Below are 23,933 nucleotides of genomic sequence, written 5' to 3'. Positions count from 1 at the left end.
CTGTCTTTGAGGAAGGGAAATGAGGGAAAAGAAAGCTTTTAGTGTTTGGGTTCGCACTGCAGTACGTAATTTTTAGGTAGAGAGTTGATGGTTCCTGCTGTATATAAAATAATGCCCAGCAATGATAAAACACATTATTAATTTCAGTTGAAAATGGCTTATCTTCTCCATAAGACTGAAAGGAAAATTAAGGGTTGTCTAATTCATGTTTTCTGCAAAATAGTAATTTTTTCCCTCGTATTCTGTACACAGATCTTTTGGTTTGGTTTTATCATAATTTTTTATCATAAATTTTATTAGTCTTTCAGTTTTCCTTTCATACTGCTAACTATTCATAGGGTGTCCAAAACATTGCTGTGTAATAAAATTAAAACTTTGTGAAAAAAATAACCCCCACTAGCAATAGCAATAAAAGTAGGAATAAATCCCTCATATCTAGTTGGAGAGTTGACTATGCTTGTGAAAATTTAGACTTGTCATTGCAGCAAATGATGGTTTGGAATTGCTTTGGCATATTATCTTCTGCGAACTTACAATGTCATTAGTTTAATATTTATTAGGCTTCATTAACTATATACAAGTTGCTAAATTATTTAATTTTCATAAATGGAAGTTATATTTGCATAATTCTAATAATTAGGACATTTTACTTAGGACTTTGCTGTGTCTCAAAGTCAGTGAGAAGAAATTGACTGTTAATGAGAAAACCTGCTACTATTAGAGACCTATTTAACATAGTTGAGCATTATTATTGGAGCCCAGGCAGATGTTGAAACAAGTTAATATTACAAGATTTTATATTTATTTGTAAATACTAAATACCGCTCATTTTGGGTAAACAAAACAAATTCATATCTTTCAAAACCATTTTGTGACAGTAACTTTGTTTCCTTGAGTTAGGAGTTACCTTCTTCTGGTAATATTTGTGTTGCAAACATGCATGTTATAATAAACAAAGAACAATCGCTGATGTTTAAAATAGACCATTACAAATATGCTTTCCTTTTAGAGAGATTATGCATGTACCACTCATACTTGTCTTGAAATACTGGGATTTCTCTGCAAGAAAAGATGTCACCTTTGGCTAAAATGATCTCAGGGTGAAATATTAATAACATTAATTATTACTGAAAATACGGCTATTCTTGGCTCTCTTACACATTGTTTTTATTAACTAAGTTCCACTAGTCGACACATGATGAGTAACCTGTCACGTATCTTGTTACTAAGTACAGCAAATACCAGTGAGAATATAAAAATTTCTAGTCTGCAGTCACCTAGGTCTGTTTTCTTATAGAGCAGACAAAGAGCTGTCTGGAATCATAATGGTCAGTGAAGCTGTGAAGGGACACCATCAGCTCAAGTCAGACGTCAGGAAGGAGTTTCTGTGTACCAAAGGATTAGAAAATGTCAGTTATAATTGAGGAATATCTTTTAGTTTACCTTAAAATTTCATCTGCAAAAATTGGGTGGCATCTGATGGACAAAATAAAAACTGATATAAAATAAAAAGAAAATGGCTAGATAGGTCTTACTATTCAAGATGAATGTATAATGCAAAACACTATAGTAATCAATAATGTGACAAAAGTGATTGTTATGGTGGTTTCAATAATTCAGAAGAGTAATAACATGTGGAGAAACTTATCTTTTAAAAATGAGTGATTTTCAATTTAGTATTTCTCTTTAAAGCATCGTTTATTTCTACTAGCCTCCAGCTGAGTTACAGACCAAGGAGGATAAGCACCAAGGACTGCAATTGTACCGAATGTCCTTGCTGAGATACTGTCTCATCTCTTGTAGATGAGACTGTATTAGCACTTGGGCTCAAATAACCTTTAAAACACTTCTATTCTGAAATCAAAAATGTTAAAGCCAAAGTTTTCTCACAGTTAGCCAATGTAATTTTCTACTCACATTACTGAAACTATACAGAGATTTTTTTTTTAAATGTGTGGTTTTGGAACTTTTCCAATCTTTTCCCATCTATTTTTTTCCCCCTCATTTTTACTTTAGAAAAACAAACAAAACAAAGCCACTTTCCCAAAAGGATGGACATTTTTGTTGCCCACTGTTCTATACTCAGGAATTGTCACTGGTAGACTCATTCTCTGAACATAATGGAAGAAGCATAATGTCCAAACTGGTACTTGCAGGTATCTTAGACATATGGGAAGAAGACAAGAATAGAGGTCCAGATGCAGAAGAGTGGTGCTTGCAAAGCATTTTGAAGAAGGATAGACTTATAATGGGACCTGGAAAGTCATGGTGTCACTGACATTTAAATATGAGTCTGTGCAGCAAGCAAAGTATTCTACTTCTGAATTTATAGATTTAGTTGTTTGGTTTAATAGTCATCCAATATTTCAATAACTACGCTGTAAAAATATCTCCCCTCAGAAAACCCTGCTTCTGATGAATAAAATGTGTCATTAGCTCCCTTTAAGTAATTTAAAATATAAATTATTTAAAGCAAAGTAAACCAAAGAATGAGTCAATGGAAAAATGAATCTGTCATCAGCACATCTTGGCCCTCAGACCTTCTAAAATATCAAAACCGCTTTGAAAAAAACCCTGAGGTTTACATTGAACTGATTTTTTGTTTGTTTGTTTGTTTTTGTTAACATGAAATACTTGATGTGATTTTCCTAGAGGGACCACTTGAAGTTTGTGGTAAGCTACTGGTTTCTTGTAATTTACTCCTTTTTGTACCCTGTTGGAATTGTAGCTCACCTTATTTCATCTTCTATTAACTAGTCTTAATGTACTTTCCCTTGTCTGGTCAGTCATGTGTGAAAGCAAAATTCTTTTTCCCTTCCCAGTATGCTAAACTTGATGGCTCTTACTTTCTTCCTTTCCTGTGCTATGAGCTCTTTCCAACATGTTCATTTTACAAAAACCTGTAATTCCTTACTGCTTTTCCTTCTTGTTAAAAGCTAATACAGGGCAGCTGCTTCAATAAGTTACTTAGATATCCCATGTGTTTTTCTTTATGTGCTGTTTTTTCACTGTCTTAATATATTTTTCCTGAAAGTTTTGAAGTCACATGCAGCATGGTGTTTTTTAAAGAAAAAAAAATATTTTTAAATCAGAAGCTGAAATCTTCCATCCTAAAGCTTCCTGAAAGATTATTTCCTCCAACTTTTCCCCTGCTCCAGTGTGGGTCCTCCCCATAGTCTGCAGTCCTTTAGAATAAACCTGTTCCGACATGGCATCTCTATGGGACACATTTTCTTCAGGGAACATCCATCTGCTCTGGCATGTGGGTCCTCCACAGGCTGCAGTGTGGATAACTTCCACCATGGGCTTCTCCCTGGGCTTCTTAGCAGCAATCTGCTTCGCCGTGGTCCTTTCCAGGGGCTGCAGGGGAATCTCTGCTCCGGTGCCTGCAGCACCTCTCCCTCCTTCTTCTCTGGTCTTGGTGGCTGCAGGGCTGTTTCTCACACTTTTTTCTCCTCCCTCTTCACTGGTCTCTGGTGGTTTTGCCCTTTCTTAAATACATTTTCCCAGAGGCTCTGCTGTCTTGGCTGAGGGGCTCAGCTGTACACTCTGGTGGGTTGACTGGAGCTGACTGGAACCGTCTGGAACCGGCCGTGTCCAGCACAGGGCAGCCCCGGCCTCTCTTCACAGAGGCCATTCTGCAGCCCCTGCTGCCAGCACCTGGGCACTGGCACCATGTTCAGTGGATCAGAACTAGTTTTGTCCAGTAGCTGTTGTGATTCGTCATCTTTCCTTCTCTTCCTTCCTTTGTTCCCGATGCATGTTAATAGGTGATGAGAGGTGGGACAGTGCATTGCATGTGGTGGGTGTTAGTTCCTCCGCCGCTGGAGACAACAGTGGCTCTGTGGTTCAACCACCACAGTGGTGGGAGCCTCATGCTACTTATGAACCTACATAGAGTACAGTAGAGTCTTAATTTCATTCTACTATTTGTCAGTTGATAGTGCTGAAATAAGTTATCCTGAAAGGCCTTCGAGACACATCCTTCTAAAGTGTAGTGCTGCCTTGGAAGCTGCTGAGGCTCTCTTGCTTGTCACACTGAAGTAACACTCTGCTGAAGACTGAGCATCCTGATTCATAAACAATTTTGAGCCCTGACATCTCTGAAGAGAACTAATGAAATAAAATTTCACATTGCTTTTTTATTGAAATGCAAACCAAGCATTGACAGGAGAGAGGGGAAAAAAAAAAGAAAAGAAAAAAGACTCCAAACCAACCAAAGAAAAAAGCCCCTCATCCTTGAAGTACCATTTGACTTTTGATCCAGTCAGCTATTTCTGATTTCTGTAAGTATTTTTTTCTTACATAGAAGGACATAAGTTTGACCCTTGAGGCAGATTCAGGTTGATAAAATCCTAACACATTTCATTCAGTGGTATTTTGAGTCTGTATGAGTATGTTACATTTTTATGCAAATATATTAAAACTTTTGGGGACTAGAGTGAGAGTGAGTAAGCACTGCAAACTGAATGTGGTGATAGGGGGGTGATAAAAGTTTATCTGGAATAGATTTAGCAGACTGGATGTTTATTTTTGGGGCTATTTGGGAAGTCTGGGGCTGAGATTTTATGTACATTCTTGGTATTTTTATTCAGAATTTTGTATCAAAGTCTTATGTAGCTAAAAAGATACCAATTCCTATTTTCTTAAAAGACTGAGTAATATGTACTGTTATTTTGTAGACAGTCAATGGAATTTAGGAGCTTTTGTATTAGAATTTTTTTTTTTTCATTGGTTTTCAGTGGTAATCTCTTTTTCCACATCTCTCAAGCTTCTGAACCTCAGGGCAGAGACTGGGGGAATGAAGTAGAAGATCAGGTTTGAGACCACCTTGAACATACATAACTCCATGGGACCCAACAGGATGCATCCCAAGGTCCCGAGGCAACTGCCTGGTATAGTTGCCAAGCCACTCTTAATCACATTTCAAAAGTTGTGTCAGTCAGGCAAAGTCCTCAGTGACTGGAAAAAGGGAAACATCACACCCATATTTAAAAAGAAGGACCCTAGGAACTACTGACCAGTCAGCCTCTCCATGCACGATAAGATCATGGAGTATATCCTCCTGGAAGACATGTTGAAACCTGGCTTCACCAAAGGCAGATCCTGCCTGACTAACCTAGTGGTTTCTGCAGTGCGGTGACTGTATCTGGATAAGGGAAGAGCTATGGATGTCATCTACCTGGACTTCTCTAAGAACTTTGATATGGTCCCCCCCAACTTTCTTGCTGCTAAATTGGAGAGATTTGGGTTTGGCAGTTGGACTCTTAGATGGATAAGCAACAGAGTGAATGGCCATGTTCAAAGAGTTGTAGTCAATAGCTGTGTTCAAATGGAAATGAGTAGCAAGTGGTGTCTCTTAAGAGTCTGTGCTGGGACCAGTGCTATTTAATATATCAATGACATAGTCAATGGGGTGGAGTGCACTGCATCAGGTTTGCAGATGACACCAACCTGAATGATGCAGTTCATTTGCTTGAGAGAAGAGTTGCCATCCAGAGGGACCTCGACAGGCTTGAGAGGTGCACCTGTGCAAACCTCATGATGTTCAACAAGTCCAAGTGGAAGGTCCTGCATATGGGCATGGGGCAATCCCTAATATCCAGACAGAGTGGGAGATGACTGGATTGAAAGCATCCCCATGGAGAAGGACATGGGGACACTGTTGAATGCAGAATTGGAGATGAGTCACCAATGTGAGCTCACAGCCCAGAACCATCCATATCCTGGGCTGTATCAAGAGAAGTGTGGCCAGCAGGTCAAGGGAGGGGATTCTCCCCCCTTATTCCAGTGAGACCCCATATGGAGCACTGTGTCCAGCTCTGAGGTCCCCAACATGGAAAGAATGGACCCATTAAAGTGAGTCCAGAAGAGGGCCACAAAAATGGTTAGAGGGCTGGAACACCTTCCCTGTGAAGAAAGACTGATAGTTGGGATTGTTTAGCGTGGAAAAAAGGCGGCTCTGGGAAGACCTTATTGCAGCCTTCCAATACTTAAAAGGGGCTAATAAGAAAGGTGGAGGGAGACATTTTACCAGGACCTGTAATGACAGGACAAAGGGCAATAGTTTTAAGCAAAAAGAAGGTAGGTTTTGATTAGACACAAGGAAGAAATTTTTTACTGTGAGAGTGGTGAGATGTTGGCACAGGTTGCCCAGAGAAGCTGTGGCTGCCCCCTCCCTGGCAGTGTTCAAGGCCAGGCTGGACGGGGCTGTGAGCAACCTGGGCTAGTGGAAGGTGTCCCTGCCCATGGCAGGGGGTTGGGCTAGGTGATCTTCAAAGGTCTCTTCCAACCTAAACTCTTCAGTGATTCCAGGATTCTGTGATTTCACCACCACTTTTTTATAACTATAGCTGAACTACTGACAAATTATGTTATTTTAGTTCTTAAATGTTACCATGTTAGATATGAAAGATCTGGTAATAGATTACCTTTGAGAGAGTGTGCAAATTAGAAGACTTAGTAAAATAGATATATATAATATTTTAATAGTGGTATGCCATTTGGTCTATTTTTTCCAGTATTTGAGTTGCTGTCATAATACTGAAAAAAAAAAAATATTTTTCTTCATTTATTTTTTTCTAGTCGGTTATTAATAATTTTCTTCTTATTTATCTATTTTGGTAACCATGGTGAGGGAATTATATGTGAATTGCAGTCACTGGAGTTGCAAATAAGCCTGTCTCTTTAAAAGGAAAATGTAGATGTCTTACATTGAAAGACTACACTTAAAAGGTATTTTTTTGTGACTTCAAAATAATATATAAATAATACCATTGGGATATGGATAATGATACCATTGGGAAAGGAGAAGAGGAAGCAACCTCATTCTTTTAGCTACTCGAAGAAGTAATTCTGTCATCTCTCCCTCTTTCTTTATCACTACCGCCCTTCATCATGGAAGGAATTTTTTAAATGAGTAATGATTTGAAAATGGTGGCTCAGAAGAACTTTCTGTATCATGACAACCCAAATTTACAGGTAGCTTGATATTTGTGTGCAACCTACAACATAGAGATTTCAGCTAAGAAGTTGAGCAAATCTACTTTTATCGTGACCTGTTTAGCAACAGAATGGAAATAATAACTTGCCTCTAAAATGAAGTTTCAGTCAAGAATAGTTTGTTGGATTACTTTCTGTAAACTGCAAAGCCATGCTTGTATCAAACATAAAAAAGCTTCTTTCTCTCTCTCTTTTCTCTTTCTAATGTCAGTACTAGAAACCAGCGAAGACATCTTTAATATATATTCACGTGCATTAAAAAGAAATTGAGAAAGTTATTATTCAAATTTGGAATTAGAATTCAGACTCAATTTTAATTATAGTATTTATTTCTAATTTACTCCACTTTTTTGCCTTGTTTATATGTATGTCTAATGTAGTATTTAAGCATTTAAAAAATAAGAAAAAATGACTTTGTACTACTCATAAATCTAGTCCAGTTGATCTTTTCATAAAATATATTGATAAAGACATGCGTTCATTATTTATGTTCCACTAAGACTCAGTGATTTCTAAAATTGAGTAACCATGGAAACACAACTGGGTAACATAAGGAAGAATGTGCAGAGGTAAATTTACAGTTAGTCTTTTAATCAAAAGTTATTATATGGATTCTGGTTTTACAATGTAATTGAACTCAGTTAACTAATCTCTTACCAGTTTAAGTGTGTGCAGGTATATAATTTTTATATATATATATGCATGCATACATATATAATACATATATGAAACAGTTGAAATATGTTTCATTTACCTTTGTTACAGCCTTTTTCCTGATTTTTTTAAAATATAGTAAATTCTAACCAGAAAACTTACCAGCTTCTCCCCCTTCATTTTTGTTTCATAGATTTTTTTTTTTTTTTTCTAAATGAGATTCTGAGAACTCTTCCTGAATTATAAATCAATTTTAAAAGGCAAATTTGTAAAGCATTATGTGATAGAATACTCTAGTAGTCAGAGCATTAGGAAGATCACAGATGGATTATTGGACAAAAGTGTAATAAAAATGTTACAAATGAAAGGTAAAGTTGGTTTCTTGTTACTGTATAAAGCATATGTTGTTTTTAATGTGATAAATTGCAGAACTTGTAGGGTTTTGCGTAGTACTTGGCACACATTCCACTGTGTGTCTTTTATATTTCTTGTGATTGTGGACTGAAAAGATGTATTTACTGTTTTAGAATCGTATGCCCCAGGTATTTCTGGACCATACTATTCATATAATGACCTGCTGGGTAATGTTTTCTCTTCTGTATATCATTGTGAACCTCAGCCTGCTATCTTATCTTAATGTTTTTAATCCACATGAGGATATACCTCCTTGTATGACAGAAAACGTGTTGTTTGGGGTTAATAGCAGCAATTGTAAAATTTATTCTTGCTTTCTCTCACTATCTAAAAAACGTAAGATCAAATATGTTAAGCAATGAAGGTAAGGAGAAGATTTTGAGCTTCTGTACTTTAAAGTTTTGAAATTTGTAGTTTGTGACTTTCTTTGGGGTAAATGTGTTTGCCTTTCTGTCTTTTTTTTTTTTTTTTTTTTTTTTTTCCCCCCTCTTTTCCTGTCATGTAGAGGAAATGAAATAGGAAGCTGAGTCCCAAAACGTATTCTCTTGGTTCTGGTGCAACCTCTAAAATGCATCAAATGTCAAGCTGTGCCCACTGTGGGCAATTCATGAAGAAATTGCCTCAACATTTCGATCACAGTCAGGCTTTTATTATGAAAGTAGCTGGCATAGAAAGACACCTTTAGAAGTGTGAAAACAAGCAACACAATGAAGTAAAAATGATAAAATTGAGCACAGCACTGGCATAGTACAGTTGCTGTCCCTGGCAGTAACTGCTGCCTTCAACAATAGTCTATGACTGCCAGGAAACCCCCACTCACTATGGGGAGGTAATTTCTGTTGCTTAACTTTCATTTTAATATAAAAGAAGAGTTCAAGCCAGAATCCCATGTGTGAAAAACTCTGAACTTTGACAGTTTATGTGTTTCCATAAAATGGTCTTATGAAGCCCCTTTATTTTTTAAGATTAACCTAAAGGAACACTTTATTTGGTCTGGCACCATAAATATCTGTAAGTAACTTTCTTGTATTCTGAATGAATGTTGGTGACAGAGTTCTCCAATCAAAAGAATTTATTAAGAACTTTAAGTAAGAAAGGAAGAAAAAAAAATAAGTAGAGATGCAAATCATTTGCACTGTAGAAGGTGAAATTGCTTTTTCCTTTCCTGAAGTTTGTTTGGTAGGGGACACACCTAATTTTTGGTGGAACAGTCTCCATATGGCAGTACAAAAGCACAGGTACTGTCTTAGTTTCCCATAATTTTCCTAATAAGGGTTATACTTGGTTATAAAGTATTATACTTTGTTATAAAGCACTTATACTTGCTACCACCTTGATGTCACTGCAGGATGAATTTAAGTCCATCAGATATCTTGTATCCTTGCAGCCTTCTGACCTTCCATAACCCAGAGTCAACAGACTCCGTAGCAGTTTGCCTATCACTTATAAACTGGCAGATCTGCTTTATAGTATACGGGAGAGGCATATATGCTCATAAAGTCTAGATCTAACTTGCCTGCTGGCTTAAAACAAGTAAGTATCCTCATTTGGTCATGGTAGTCCATAATTTGTTCACTATGGACCCAGTTATCCATTGCCTGCCACCCCTCATGGTCATTAATAGCTGTATGAGAAGGTGTGTAATACTAACATGATTTAAAGTCGTTTCATCCCTGGCATGGTTATGTGACAAAGGCTACAAAAAATATGAGGCAATGGGGTGTCAAGCAATTGATATTTTTGATACCTGACCTTCAGCGTTGCAGGAAATCCAAAGTTAAAATTGATGAGTGCCAAACCTTAGAAGGAGTTACAACTTTTCTGATTTTATTTTAGTCTTCTGATGAGCTTGCAGAGGTGAGGACCAAGAAGCCCTCATACTATCCTGAAATAAAGGTTTAATCTGGAGGATCATTTTGTCTCATGAAGGCATCAGGACACTTCCTACTGAAATCAGTACACCGAGCAATAATTTGCTACACTGTTAGAAGTTTAGAAAGAAGACGTTTTTAAGACACCTTAGATATATGGAGCTTGAACTTAGACCTGGATATATTAAAGACAACACTAATTTGGATATCTTCATGTTTTCTTCTTAGATCGATCTAGGAATTTTTCTTTCCTGTGTTTTTTTCTTCAGCCAGACAAATTCACCAAAATGTATTCCTCTTCCCAAGCAGTTGTCAAGACAGAGAAACCTGAGAACTGAACCTCAGTTAATTTCTGCAGCTTTGTAAACATATTTTCTAAATTTTAATAGTTTACATTCCTTTTCTGAAACCTTTGTTGCTTACATTTTAAGATTGTATGTTTTTTCCTTCTGTGTTACCATCCTACAACTGCTGTGACACATACTTTGGGAAAATCTTGTATGCTATTGTGGTTTTTCCATTTTCCCTCTTTTTCAAATGTGTCTCCTGGAAACATAACGAAAAGACGCCATCATATGGTGCTTCTTATATCAACCACTACTTCACATTACCTGCTAAATTCAATGAGATGAAAACTCTTCTAGCTGCCTGTCATAATGGAGTTTGTTCAAAATGCAATCATGTTACAGTCAAAAGAACATACCACTTATAGAGAACTTATCTGATTGATACCTTCACAAGCATGTTTGTATCTAAGCAAAATGCAAGAAATAGTTATTAGCCCAGTTACAAAAATACAAACACATTTCATTGACAACACCCTTAAAATGGTTATAGAAATGGTTTTAGGAAAAGCACACTCTAGTGTCTTTTCTCTGGTACTGTGCTCACTTTCCAGGCTTCTTTGGGTCCTCTGGTTGGTGGCTTCTCCCAGTCACAGTGGGTACAGCTGCACAGTCACCATCCTGAGGTCTTTGCTGGGCAGGGTGTGATGTTCTTGGTGGGAGTCCCTACTTCCTCAGTCCTGGGACATGCTTGGGTTTATTTTTATGTGTTTCCTTGCCCCAGGGTGCTGCCTGCTGGCTGCTCTTAGCTCGGGGCACAGCTTGTGGCCCTTTACTAGGAATGACAGAAGTTGTCATTACTGGGCCACAATTTATTTTTAAAAGCTGTTCTGGATAGTCAGCCACATTAATTTTGGTGAGGATGGAAATACATCTTCAAGCAATATAGGAGAGCCAGGTTTATATTTCCAAGACATTTTGGATTTTTTGTTCCAGTTTGTGTCATGGTCTGTTTCACCATTCCATCCAAATACGAGCTCTTTACCCTGCAATTAGCTGAGTAGTTTTAATTTATGGCAGCAGCTTATTTCCTGCGGAACCTGGGTGTAAGAGCTGCCTGTAAGGGCTTACTGCAGCATAAGAAATATGAAATGGAAGGTGGGAACTGCAAAGAATACTGAAATCTTTCTGAAAGGAACATAGCAAGTGAGAACAGCGATGTGTGGGTGGCTGATAGGACATGGATTTAGGTACAAAAAAGGGAGGAACCGAGGTCAGTGATACAGGTACAGGATGAAAGAGGATGGATAACAATTCAGCAGTGCTGAAGCATTGAAGGGAGTGAGTATTTGGGGATGGGTGAGGTGCAGGCTGTTGCTACTGAATCAGGATTTGATGTGTGTGTGTGTGTAATCCGCAAAGAGCTGACTAGCAGAAGTTCTCTTGCTGTTTACAGATGTGTGGAAAAGGAAAGAGTGCTGGGTAAAAGCTGTAGCTTCAGATGCAGCAGCACAGCTTGTGTGCCTCTTGATGCCCCATGAGCTTCCTTCTCTGTGTAAGATCCGCAGTTTTTATCTTTATTACTTAATCATATCATAGCTCTGTTTAATAGCCCTAATAAAGGATGGCAAAGAGTAAGGACAGCAATAGGAGATGAATGGCACTTCTCTGAACTTAAGGGTGAACAGTGGGTCAATGGAGTGTCCTGTGGAACAGCCAGAGATGCGTGCATGTTATAGTGCATTAAAATTTGATTTTTCAGCCTTAAGTTATTGTACATATATAGTGGTAAAGCAAATGAGCAGAGGTTAAAAGTTGGGAGACAGACTAACCCTTCTTTTAGAAGAATTTCATCTGTAAAGGAAAAGAGTCGCAAGTTGGGGGGTCAGTCTTTTGGTGGACTGGCAGGCAATAAATGATTTTCTGTCAGGTTCTTCAAATAGCACTTTTATTTTCCTTAAGAGTAATGTTCTGAAATACTTTTCCAGGTTCAGGAAAAATTATTCTCATTAACCCTTAAGACTGTTGGTGTGACATACATTTTTATTATATCTCAAGAGACAAGTAGAACAGGATATACTATCTTAATATTTGATTGTAGCATTGTGCAAAGAACAAACTGGTATTTTAAAAATATATCCTTTATGCACTGACTTACGGCTTGAAGTTGATTTTCAAGCCAAAGTGCATATCTTCTTTGAACATTGCTGTTTTATCCAGTTTTCCAATGCTTATGTAGCTCCTGTATATTGTTCGTAAAGAGGTAGCTTTGGTTTGAAATGTTTCAAAATGGGAATAATACTGAAATCTCAGAAATTTTAAGAAGTAGGAAATCTGTCCTTAAGTTAGCTTTAGTTCTGCACTGGGTAATAGCAGTGGTCCCCTCAGTCTGAGTTTCCAAGAATAAATTAATATGGAGAAACATTCTTCTGGAATTATTCTGTTGTGCTCTCTGCAGACAGAAGTGATATTTTACCATTTAGAGTCTATACTCTATTCCTTCCTTCCTTCCTTCCTTCCTTCCTTCCTTCCTTCCTTCCTTCCTTCCTTCCTTCCTCCTTCCCTCCCTCCCTTCTTTCCTTCCTCCCTTCCTTCCTCCCTTCTTGCCTGCCTACTTCTCCCACCTTCCTGCCTTCCTTTTTCTAATCCAGAGACCTAGGAAAATGTACCAGAATCCCAGATTGGGTTGACAGAGGTGCACAGCATATCTCAATCCATTCTTACCCTCAGAATCAACAGCTTCAAAACATGAAAGTGGCAGCTTTCATTTGCTGCACTGCACTGCAGTACCAGCTCCTTTCCCAGAAACAGCTGATCACTGCAGCCTGCTCAGTGCGTGGTGGCAGTGGAAAAATCCATGTGTTTGTGTAGGTGTAAACATGTGTCAGCCTATTGTGCCAGTTTCCAGTTCTAAAGGCAATAGATGGAGCTTTACTGCTCATTTATTAGTAAGTGCTGATTTATGAAGAAGTATTAAGAATCAATGATCCATCAAATATAGGACCTGACTTTCCTCGAAGTCTGTTTGTTAGTTTACCTACTGCGTCTTCATACTGATAGGATTTTCTGTGTTGATATATTTCTATGTATTAACTGCTTTACGGCTCCCCATAGTGGAAGAATTTTTTTGCTTCTTGTGAAATGCTTGAGCTGTTAATTCTAGAACTGTTTCAGTGGTTACAGAATGCATTATTTATAGTAATTGAAATATTTAACATAGAAACCTTTGAACCCTCCTCTTCAATTTAACAGGTAAGCAAATTTGCTATTGGAGGAGATTTTTGAAGGCAGCTGCCAAAGATCGGTGTTGATGAACTGTTCTTAAGTAATTAATTCTACCGTTGATTGAGTTAACTTATGTTTTGCCATGAATATGAGCTGGGGTATTTGGATTTGGCTTATGCATAGTAAACCTGGCAGAACATATATGCATCTATTTTCAATACTGCCAAGCTTCGGTTATGCACCTATAAATGAATTTTCTCAGCAGATTTTTTATGCCAAAAGAGGTGGATTGTATTACTCTGTTTGCATATCTAGTGGCACAGTTGAGGACACACCATGAAAAAAGAATTTTCTGCTGTAGGTGTTGTTAGTGCCAATCTTAAGAATATACTTGGAAAAGTGGAGAGGAAGGATGGTATTATAGATGGTAAAGTGTTGGGTTTTGAAATAGTTTCATCCTGCCCCATTCATTGTGTGAGGCTATGAGCAAGTCACACTGTCTCTGTCGATCCATTTGTAAAGTGGTACAAACTATAGTTACCTTTCGGAGCTTTAGTAAAGGTAAATGAATCCTGTTTGAATGGTGTTTTGGGAGATTTGAACCAAAGATACTATCATTTTCTGTAAGTGTTGAATAGGATTTACAGTGGAAGAATGTTTATTGCGGTATACTGTACTCACTGGGAAGGCAGCATTTTGGGGCTATATGTACGCATTCTTTTGGTATTAGATCTACTTCTCCATCCTTCCCCTGTGCAGTTCAAAAATCGTTTACCATACTCTTTTATTCAGCTAAATGTCTTTCTCCAGTTGTTACACTTCCGCTTTTTCCTGCTGACCTTCCTGGATCAGCATTCTCTTTCTTGGAGATGATACAGTTGACAGTTGTCCCTCATGAATTATCTCCTGTCCCTATCTCCTATCCCTCCACTTTTGTACAGTTATGAAAGAAACTCAAGTCTGTGCAAAATTATCATGTACCATTTCTTAATTTATTTTAAAATTTATTTTTCCTTAGCAGGAAAAGCTTATCTTTCAGAAATTTTGTGCTGATCTGTTCACATCTATATGTTTTTAATTATCTATTTTTAAATCTGAAGAGAATACAAACTCTAAAAATCTATTTTGGAGGTTGTTCTGACATCTGATTGCAGATTTGGTGATAGATTTATAGAATTTCCTGTAGACAGTATGTATTCCTTCATGTTCAAGGAACTATACAGTGAAGAAAACATCTTGTGGTTTTGGTTTTGTATGTTTGTTTTTTTAAATTATTGTCACATTTTGTCTTTATCAGGGATTATTTGTAAATTTTTAATTTACAGTGTGTTCTCATGTTGTAGAAAGTCATTGCTGTTTATTTTCTTTGAAATAATCAATGCTTTCTGAATTAGTTTTCTTTCTTCTTCTTTACAAATGCTTTTTTCCTTTGTACTGAATTCTCTTTGGGATTTTTTTAAGTATTTACAACATTTTTACCATATTTAGAAACTGCGTTCCATGAACTCAACCATGATCATAAAATTACTTAAATTTAGAGGACTGTATATTCCATTTGATCCACTTAGATGCAACTAGAGAATGGTAAAAAGATCCTTTTTTTGAAATAGAATGTATTTTTATAGTTTCGTGAATAGCAGGGAAATGGGAAGAGTACGAAGCACTTCTTAGTGTCAGATTCAAAATGAGATTGATAAATTGGAGGAATGCTTTGAAATCAGTAAGATGAAGTTCAGTAAAGACAAATGCTAACTGTTACAATTTAGAAATGAGGAATCAAATATTTATGTACAAATTACAAATCAATGTGTAAGTAGAAGTAGTGTGTAAATATATCTTGGTATTAGAAAAGACCACAACTTGAAATTAATTAATTATGTGATTCTTTTACATAAAAAAAGGCAAACAGCCCTGGGACATGCAGTTAGGAATGTCATCTGCAACACGTGAAAATTGCTACTGAGCTGTGGGATGTCACAGAAGTATTTTACCTGGTCTTGGGCATTTAGCTTAAGAAATAGATTAATTGGATGGCATCCAGAGGAGACAAACAATAACCAGAACCACATATTATAAGGACAAAAGAAGGTTTTTTAGTGTTCAATAGGAAGGTTGAGTGGTATATATGTCAATAATACTGAAAAAAAATTGTCTTCTAATGTATGCAGATTATTATGAACAATGATGGTTCTGTTTCATAAATCATAATAAATAGAATAAAAATATTCAGCATAATTTATAACACTGAGGATTTGGGACAAGAAAACTCTTTATATATGACACAGCTAAATGCATGAAAAAACTGTAGGGCATCTGGGTCTCTGGATGCTCAAAATATGTGAGGTAAATCTGTATCAATAATAATCTAAGGATATGGCGTCCTCCCCCAGAGTAAGGAGATGGATGAGATGAGGCCTTTATTTTTCACAGTCCTAAATTTGTAAGATTTTTATTTTTTCTTTTGTAATTAAACCAGTGTGTGTTTGCAAGGTGTGATAATGTAAGCTCTGAAAATATTTTAATGGGTTTGTATGACAAGGTTTTTATGAAGATGTATTAATATGTATTATTTACGTATACATATATAAGTAAAACATATAAATATGCATGTACATACATATAATGTGTAAATATATATTTTTAAGTATTCATTATATATGGTTCGACAGATATGTGTGTGTGCATGTGAATTTTATAAGCTAGGGATGCTGGAAGAATAAACCAGTTCCTGGGTACCATTTCTTCAAAACTGAAATAAAAGACTACATGATGAAAATAGTTGCCCTGTTTAATTTAATTATCTTAATTTAATATACAGTTTGAGAAAAGATGATAGGGTTTTTTTACCTCTGGGACAGTGGAAGCTGCTATCAAGTCTGGAGGTATTCATGTTTTTAGCTTTGTGGGATGAAAAGAGACAAATAATTATTACCTGTGGAACATGGAGGAGTTATCTGGGGAGAGAATGTGAGAGAAATAATAATGTGTCGCTGTTAGATGCATGATTTTAGTATCTGGCAAAGCTTTAAATTTTTGTTCCCAAGCTTATCTTTTGGAGTTATTTGGTAACTCTCTGCTGAGTGAGACGTTGAGTGATTAGAAATGTAATAAACGTTTTGTGGAAACTGTTCTTCCATTAACTGCGTGTCCTGTTTTCCACCACTTTCATATATGAGCTCACTCTGGTACTGTTGACTTTGTTCACTTTGACCTACACAGTTTACCTAAATGTAACATTTACTGACATTTATCAGTATTTGTTGCCCTGCATCTGTGCGCATGCACAGGATCCATGTGTTTGATGGCTCTGTTATGTCAGGTGTTTATCCCAGTTGTGAAGAGGCAGGTTTTACATTTCCATTGTGGGTAAGATTTATTTGCTGCAGCATACATGATGATGAGTCTGCTAAGGTGGAGAGTTGTTTTAAAGTTAGGTGCATTTGAGGAGGTTTGTGTTCCTGATTAGCTCTTCAGTTTCAGGGAGACTTGTGCATTGATGTCATTCTTTCCGTTTCTGAAATTTCAGTCTTAGATTCATAGGTACAAAGTCTTTAAATCAAGTTTAGTTGTTATTGAAAGTACTTTATCCCAGGAGATTAGTAACAGGAGTGGTTTAAGCCTTCTCATCTTCTGAAAGAGCAGAATGCTTTTTGACAATAGTAAACATTAGCTTTTACACATATTTCAACACAGCAAAAATGAAAGCAACCCCAGGCTAAAGATCGATCTATCTATCTATCTATCTATCTATCTATCTATCTATCTATCTATCTATCTAAAATTTGTAGTTAATTATTTCAATACATATCTATAATCTTTTGCAGAAGGGCTTTTATTCATGGATTAGGAACCTTCAGTCTGAGGAACACTGAAGTTGTGATTATTTGTCCTTCTAGTCATAATAAATGGAAAGGATGTTCTGGCTAAATGGCAGAAGGATGTTGCTTTTAAAATAGTAGAAGTCACTATAATACTAGAAATATGGTTGGTGCTGTAATAACTTTCTGTATGAACATTTGAAAGTGATTATTAGTTCTGAAAGTAGGTGTGTAGCTGTGGTGCCAGCAGCATATCTGGAAATGAAGGATGGAAAGAGACTGAAAACGTAGTTGCTGCATGCTCTGCTGCTAGGACAGGGGCTACTACTGCGGGCTGTAAATGCTACAGCAGTTCAGATGTCAGTCAAAGGGAATGAACCACTCAAGCCTTGATGGAAAGCCACTTTGAGACAAAAGAAGGACTTCATGTCTGAGTCCAGTAATGGTAGCCATTACTGCATATAAAAAGTGAGCTCTGCTTTATCTGGGGAGGATTGGTCTTTCTGAAAAGGGGGTGTCCCTTGGAGTGGGCAAACAATCTCCAGTGATAGAGACTTTCTACAGAAATTCAAACTGAAGCATTTATATTGCCATAATTCAAAGGAAAGCCTATATAACATAGGCTTCATTGAAGTATAAAATTAATAAACTTAGCTAAGCGTGTAGGCTTTTTGTTGTTTTAAACTAATTTTCTATAATGCTTTGTTCATTTTGCCAAAAAAAAAGGCTTCTTTATTCGCTTGCTGACTGGTTTTAAAAAGGCTATTTGTCTATGTCATGACCACCTGAAGGAGAGATGGTCTTGCACTTAAGCCTTCATGGTAATATGTGCTTTGACAGACAAGGTAAAGTAAATGAGGCTGCAGCCTTGTAAAATGTTATAGCTGTCAGCTATTAACAAGTTTCTTTTTGGAAGTTACTGTTCATTGCAGCAGAACTGGCAGCGCAGAACATACACCAATCGCACCAGTGCTGTATTTCAACTATGCCAGCAATTTCCCCAGCATTTTAGCTTAAAATGTCAAACTGAAGGCAGGTTTGCATTAAGGAATGTTGTGATCTGGAAGGGTGGGCATGTCCCCCCATGTTCTGACCTGCTGAGTCTGCTGTGGCTGATGTACCTGCTGGAAGAGCAGGCAGGGTACAATCCTTTACTAGCACAGCAAAATTACTACGTGTTTTAATGTGAAAATTGTAAAAAATGGTTTAAGGGCAGGTGAGGCTGTTACCTGTCTGCACTGCCACATGCAATTTAAATATCAAGGCTAAGCACATTTTAAAGCAAGCTTAAGTATGACATCCACACTAGTGCTGCACTCATGTTAGGCTTTAGCATTTTGAAAATTGTAACTACTAGTTTTTACCTCCAAAAATCTTCTCGGAATTCATCAGCCTCTCTGGGCATGGACAGGAAATTATAGGGAAAAAAATAGGACTAATGTTGTTTAGCCAACCTTCTGCAGAATTTTTCCTATACCCTAGGATGGGCTGCTGGGACTGGGTATTTTACTATCATTGGCCCAGGAACTGTTGGATGAGTACAGATAACACTGGCAGTGAAGTTGAGCAGCAGCTAGATTTACCTCTGCAATGGAAGTAAACCCTAAAAATTACAGATTTGAAAAAATACAAATGGAGAAACAGGGGAACAGAGCTTTGAAATTCTGACACAGAGAGTGAAAATAGGAATGCATCGCTTAACAATTAACAGCTTCAGTGGTAGATTATTCTGAGTGATCATCACTCTTCTGAGAGTTTCCATTTCTGAGAACTGATTTTTAGGCACTGCGTTTATATATAGCATTGCGCTCAAACATTACAACCTTTTACAAAGTTCATACATAGACAGTTGTTGTAAGTTTGTGATTCTGCCTTCCTAGGTATGTGTGATGCAAATCTGTATGTAATCTGCATGCTGTGCAGATGGCAACTACATTTCTGATCTCAGAATGTATGAAATAAGTGAACGAAGAATGGCTGCACTTAGCCTGCACTGTACCATGACTCACAGAGTCTTTACCATTTGTCTCAGTGAATGTCTGTAGGGAGAGGATGCTGGCTACATCTTTTAAATTACAGAGCCAAGTATTGGAAGAGAGGATCTTTTCTAGAGCTGCTCACGCCTGTGAGTCTTTAGATACAGATGTTTAAAAAACAAAACAAAACAAAAGAATACTGGCAAGATAAAATGCTAGAAGTCAGAAAGGAGATTGCCTACTGTGTGGTTTGATAAGTGCCATCAGTTTTGGATGTTCACAGGATTATGTTCTGTATCTCTACAATTAAAAGGTAAATAAGAAAAATGCATCATAGAACATTAGCATAATTGTCACAATGCAAAGGCTTTGCATGCAGTCTTAGTATTTTGCTAGCCAGCCGACTTGTGTTAATTAGAAAAGGACCAATTACTACAAGGTTCGTTAGATAAGTGCTGCATTTCAAGACCCATATTGCCAGCAGTTCTCCAGCTCATGAAAGGAGACAGAAACTCTGAATTTTCTGTAATTTAAGGACATGAGTGAAAGTAGTCATTAATGAAAGATAACAAATTGATTTAAGAGATACAGAAAGAAACAACTGGAAAGATGATGGTCTTAGAACCATAGAATAATTTAGGTTGGAAAAGACCTTTAAGACCATCACATCCAACCATTAAACTAGCACTGCCAAATCCACCACTAAGACATGTCCCCAAGTGCCACATCTACATGTCTTTTGAATACCTCCAAGGGTGGTGACTCAGACACTTCCCTGGGCAGCCTGTTCCAATGCTTGATAACCCTTTCGGTGAAGAAAGTTTTCCTAATATCCAAACTAAACCTTCAGCGGTGCAACTTGAGACTATTTGCTCTTGTCCTATCACTTGTTACTTGGGAGAAGAGACCAACATCCACCTCGCTACAACCTCCTTTCAGGTAGTTGTAGAGAGTAATAAGATCTCAGCTCAGCCTCCTTTTCTCCAGACTAAATAACCCCAGTTCCCTCAGCTGCTCCTCATAGGACTTGTGCTCTGGACTCTTCACCAGCTTCATAGAATCACACAGAATCATCTAGGTTGGAAAGGATCTTGAAGATCATCTAGTCCAACCGTTAACCTAGCACTGACAGTTCCCCACTACAGCATATCCTTAAGTGCTAAATCAACCCAACTCTTGAACACCTCCAGGGATGGGGACTCCACCACCTCCCTGAGCAGCACATTCCAATGCCTAACAACCCGTTCTGTAAAGAAATGCTTCCTGACATCTTGTCTAAACTTTCCCTGGTGCAACTTGAGGCCATTCCTTCTTGTCCTATCACTTGTTACTTGGTTAAAGAGACTCATCCCCAGCTCTCTGCACCCTCCTTTCAGGTAGCTGTAGAGGGCGATGAGGTCTCCCCTCAGCCTCCTCTTCTCCAGACTAAACACCCCCAGTTCCCTCAGCCGCTCCTCATACAACCTGTGCTCCAGACCCTGCACCAGCTCCGTTGCCCTTCTCTGGACACGCTCGAGTCATTCAATGTCCTTTTTGTAGTGAGGGGCCCAAAACTTTGTTGCTGTTCTTTGGACACACTCCAGCACCTCAATGTCTTTCTTGTAGTGAGGGTTCCAAAACTGAACACAGTATTCCAGGTGTGACTTCACCAGTGCTGAGTACAGGGGGACGATCACTTCCCTAATTCTACTGGCCACACTATTTCTGATTGATTCAAGCCAGGATGCTCTTGGCCACCTGGGCACACTGCTGACTCATCCAGCTGGCTTTCAACCAACACCCTCAGGTCCTTTTCTACTGAGCAGCTTTCCAGCCACTCTCCCAGACCTGTAATGTTGCATGGGGTTGTTGTGACCTAAGTGTAGGACCCAGTACTCAGCCTTCTTGAATCTCATACAATTGCCCTTGGCCCATCGATCCAGTCTGTCAAGATCCCTTGATAGAACCTTCCTACCATCCAGCAGATCAAAACTCCTGCCCAGCTTGGTCTTGTCTGCAAACTTACTGAGGGTGCACATGATCCCCTTGTCCAGATCATGATACAGATGAGATACTAAGGCCTCTCAAATCTTATGCTCAAACTAATTTAAACCATGTGGTATTAGTAACTGGTAAAAGTATAGGCACAGCAGCATGGAGTTTGGCTTTCACTAGTAACAAGAATGTTTACTTGAGCCTAAACTTACTTTGAAGCCTGAACTGGACTCCCCTATGCCTTCGCTGTCACACTATGGTTTGAGTTAAGTAATATCAGCACTGCCTGATTTTGTCTACAAGGCTGGATGCTATAACAGTCCAAAATAAATGAAGGTACAGACAGAACTAATCTGACAATATACTCCCCACTGGGTAATTTTCAAAACTGCAAATTGGGCTGTGTTTTAGGCCTGTCCCAAAGAAGTCTATTGATATAATAACATTGTCACGTTATGCATTGGCTACACTCCCTCTTTATAGACAGATGAAGATCATTGTGTATGGGTGTTTTGATAAATTTATTTTTGTTGTCATTTTGCTGATGTCTGAAATATTTTTATTTACATTACAAAACCAAACATTATGATCCAGTTGGTCCAGAGAGACTGTAAATATAGAGAGAAGATGTCAACATGCTTTGTTAGCTTGGACACCCTACCACAGTGTCATTAAATCTCTTTCTGGTTGGAGATGATTCCCATTCAGCTGTCATCCAACACAGTCAGAATGAATTCAGTGTCTGTCCACATCTGTGCAGATTTTCAAATTGCCAAAAAAGTGAAAGAAAAGGGAGCTGGAGAAGGAGGAGAGAAATATGCCTCAGGTTGCATGCTGGATTACTGGTGAAGCAATTGTGTTAGTTTAGTTCTTTCTCAGTGATGCCACATTGCCTTCTACCACCTTTTAACTCTGCTGACCTTTACACAAAACTCAGTCCCTTCATCTCTTTCATTATTTTAGTAGCTGTTCCCTGAATTGCTTCCAATTTCTCTCCATCTTTTTTTTTTTTTTTTTTAATGGAGTTCAGGTACCCAAACTGACTGCCATAGTTTAAATTAAATTACACTGGTTATTATACCACAGACAGGATATGACATTGGAGGCATATGATGGGATACCCTTAGGAATGGTTAGCTCTTTGATTGCTATATTCTGTTACACAGACATATTGGACTCAGTGTTTAGTAGCACCTCTATCTTTTTATTGCAGTATTGCTGTTACTTCCTAAGACAAAATCACTTGTAAATCAGCCTTCCAGCTGTATTCAGTTTTACTTTTCTAGTTTTAATTTCCGTATGTTGCCTAGGTTTGTTTACTGCTCAATACAATGTTCTTCAATTATTTTTACAGTATCATCCAAAAATAATCTTGTTTTATTCTTTTGGTTTTACTCATTTGGATAGATTATTTGTCCTGAAACAAGTCCTTTAGAAGTTGTATTTAAAGACAAATGGTTTCTATTTTCAAGTCTGCCAACTATAGATTGTGTTGCTATGTTCATGAACATGTTTATTGTGTAGGTAATATAATGGTGATCTAATAAATCCTAATAAATCTAATCTAATGTAATAAAGCAAACTTTACTGGATATTTTCTTCTGAACAGTAAATTTCTTGCATCTATAGTAAGGAATGTATGTATATCAATAAATATTTCTATAAAGTTTTACTTAGACTCAAACTCACATATTAAATGTTACTCTTGAGTGTAATACCATAATGCCCAGTCTTGGACCTGGATCTCTTTGTGCTGTTCAAAAACAGGAAAAAAAAAAATAATTCCTGCCCCGAAGAGCTTACAGTCTAGGGTAAAAGGAGAGAAGAAGAGTTGAAGGAGACAGGATGGAATTACTCTACTGCTGTTACATGCTGCTCTTACAGTGCACTGGCAGCCTATAGACTCTTGTTGGGTGCTTTGTGGAAAGTATGGAAAGTACCTCTTACTGGATGGAGTAACTGATACACTTGGAAAAAAAAACCAACAGAATTCCAGACATATGGCAGAAAGCTAAATACATGCTGAAATAATTTTCTCTGAAGTTGATTAGTAAGGTGATTGAGTGGCAGTGGTAGGTATTTCTGTTGAGCCCAGTTTATGTTAGCATTATGGAGGGAGAGGACATCTGAACAAGAAAGTTTTATGCCTGCATTTCTAAGAGAATAATGAAGTTTTGGAAGGAGAGTCCATGCCAGTTGGTGTGACAGACAGAAAGGTGTATGTTTGAATATTTGGGCTTGTCCAAGACACATAAACCAGCCATGGTTTCTATTTTAAATTTGAAATTTTGGCCTTCTCTTCAGGTTGAGGATACCTGATATTTACAAAATAGTATGTGAACTGTTACAATAAGTATTCTGGAATGTTGAGGAGGATTTTTATGGAATATTTAACAAATATCTTGTCCTGAAGGATATGGCATGTGGCCTCCTCTGTGCTTCCTGAAGCCAGTAGAATTTTGTTTCTGCCTGTACAGATTGAGGATGGGTTACCTAGATACAAGGGAACAAGGTGCACAAAAACCTGTGGTTTGATGGTGTTATATAATTTTCTATTTCTTCATTTCTGGTTTCTATTATCTATTTTATCTGGGGCTTTGGGGTTTTGGTGGGTTCTTTGGTTGTGTTATTGTTGGGTATTTTGTTGTTGTTGTTGTTTTTAGTAAATTATTCTATTGAATGTTGCTGGAATACCGGATGTAGTTTCATGGCTGT

The 23,933-nt window shown here is 37.6% G+C and overlaps 1 protein-coding gene across 5 annotated transcripts in view; it reads left to right on the top strand.

Moving 5' to 3' along the window:
* FAM19A5 (family with sequence similarity 19 member A5, C-C motif chemokine like) overlaps window positions 1-23,933 on the top strand; it is a 448,788-nt gene that overhangs the window by 167,619 nt on the left and 257,236 nt on the right. The window contains exon 2 of one of the 5 annotated variants that reach the window (XR_003400410.1): window positions 2,653-2,673. The exons of the other annotated variants lie outside the window; for them this stretch is intronic. The gene's annotated coding sequence lies outside the window, so the exon portion shown is untranslated. The remainder of the gene's footprint in view (window positions 1-2,652; window positions 2,674-23,933) is intronic. 5 annotated transcript variants of the gene reach the window in all.

The sequence above is a fragment of the Athene cunicularia genome, assembly GCF_003259725.1.
Source record: "Athene cunicularia isolate RWA chromosome 1 unlocalized genomic scaffold, athCun1 chr1_part2, whole genome shotgun sequence".
Classification (NCBI taxonomy): Eukaryota; Metazoa; Chordata; class Aves; order Strigiformes; family Strigidae; genus Athene; species Athene cunicularia.
Note: the sequence above shows the minus strand (reverse complement) of the source record. Positions and strands in the feature narration are given on the sequence as shown.